Consider the following 2,371-nt stretch of genomic DNA (forward strand, 5'->3'; position numbering starts at 1 on the left):
ATAGGTAAAGAAGACACGATGCTACTGTGGCAGAATTGGTGGACGAACATGACAACTTAGAAGTCTAGAACTATCGTCAAACATAAGATAGTGGCACTGGCTGTGAAATTACACGTATACAATTATTTTTATTATTTGAACATATTATGAATTAAGTGTTTTGAACCCATTAGAACTCTTGCAGATAATGTGTTCTGCTGGAAAATTAGAAGGAAAAGTTAAAAAACCAACTCATACAATAACAATTTAATATGTGAATAAAGATGTACAATTATAAGGTTTGTTCGTTTGAATTTTTTTCAACAAGCAAAGTAAATTAAAAGTTTAAATAAATATCTTTAAAAAAAACTATTTAAAACTTGATTTATCTTTTAAAATATTTTTTCAGAAATTAAAATAATTAATAGTGAGATTGTTAATATAAATGATTAACTTTACAATTTTGCTAAGTAATTAACTAGAGATGTAACCAAGCGCAACTAACTAGTATATAGATTGCAAAAAAACCCAACAAAAAGGGGAAAAAAGTTTAAATCCATGTCCGTTGAGTCTTTTTTTTTTTCCGAATTTTCTCTTTGAAATAAATGTAAATTTAAATTATTACGAGAAATATTTAAAATCAAACGAAATAAAACATCTAAATCTTCAAGAAAAACATTTAAAATCAAATGAACACAAAGATTCAAAATTATTGTAAAAAAATTCAAAATTTAACAAAAAGAAATATTCGAAACGTAACAAAAAACATTCAAAACCTAAAAAAAAAGAGATATTTAAAATTATTGAAAAAAATTAAAAAAGAAACATCCAAAACATATAAAAAAGATATATTTGAAACTTAGGAGAAAGAAACATCCAAAACTAATAGAAAGAATCATCCAAAACCTAAAAAAAAAGATAGACGCTCAAAATCGATTGAAATTAGAAGACAGACGCTCGAAATTAATTGGAATTAGAAGTGGTAGAGGACGATGTCGTACTGCGTCATTCACTGCGAGAGGACGGCGTGGTTGGTAGCGGACAACTTGCGAATTCTCATTTGCAAGTGTGTGGCGCATATAGCTGTGGCGCGAGCCGCAATCCACCTCTTCGGTTTCACCGTAGTGGATTTTCTGGCGTTGCTAGCGATGGACGACTTGTGGCTGCTGATGGTAAATGGGTGCTGGATAATGGTGATTGGCGACATGGAGTAGTGGCATGGTTGTGGCATTAGGAGTTGAAGAGGAAGGTGGCGACTTGATGTATGGAGTGAGAGAGCGCGCATTTTTTTTATCGCAAACCTTGTTTTTTGAAATTTAAAAACTAATTTTTTTGAAAAGCTAGCTCCACTTAATTGTATATAGAGTTGGTTAGCTATATTTAATATTTTCACTTAATTTCTTCATTAAAAGAAGAGAAAAAGGACGGAACGATTAGAAAAAAGATGACATCATTATCCACCTTCATAAATATCCAACTTACCCTAATTCGACTACAACAAATAGAGATGGCATTAAAAAAAAAAGCGAAACTACGAGTAAAACAAGGTTTAAAGTACCTTGATGATGTAAAACAGAATTTGCAGCTCAAGTCCTTTTTGGTGGGAATCAATACAATTCTTTCTGACATCAAATCTAAGTTTGGTGTTGGGTGTACGTAGGGGTGGAAAAAGGCCAGGCGGCCTGCCAGGGGCCTGCAGCCTGGCCTGTGGCCTGTTATAAAATAGGTGTAGGCCCAGGCTCTTTTAAAAGCCTTAAAACATTAATAGGCCAGACACAGACTTACTAATTAGCCTTATAGGCCTGTCAGGCCTGCCTGGGTCTGTTAAAATATAATTAAATATATAAATAATTATTTATTATTAATAAAATTATGAGATATTTTAAATTTATTATATTTTATTATAAATATTTTTGTATATTTTAAATATGTTAGAAGTTTAAAATTTTTTATAAATATTAAATATATGACATATTATATATAACAATTTTTATTAAAAAATAAATTTTTTAAATAATATTTTTATTTTTGTAAAAAAAAATTATCAGGCCTTTTAACAGGCTTCAGGCCAGGCCAGGCTGAATAACAGATCAAGCCTAGTACTTTATAAAGAGCCTATAACAGGCTGCAGGCCAGGCTCAAGCCAATCAATTGTATGACAAGCCAAACCTGTTAAGAGTAAAGCCTGGTCTGACCTGGCCTGTTTCCACCCCTAGGTGTACGTTATCCACCAAACAAAAAGTTCCCAGAAAGAAAGTGTCCAAGGGATGCATGGAGAAATAAAAAAATTTCCACTAATTTTTTTTTCAAAATTAAAGGTGGTGTTGATTTGTAATCCAGTGTTACAATGTAAAGTGAACAAAACCTTTTTGAACATATTAAAATAATCTAT

Source organism: Arachis hypogaea, chromosome 2, assembly GCF_003086295.3.
Source record: "Arachis hypogaea cultivar Tifrunner chromosome 2, arahy.Tifrunner.gnm2.J5K5, whole genome shotgun sequence".
NCBI classification, from domain to species: domain Eukaryota; kingdom Viridiplantae; phylum Streptophyta; class Magnoliopsida; order Fabales; family Fabaceae; genus Arachis; species Arachis hypogaea.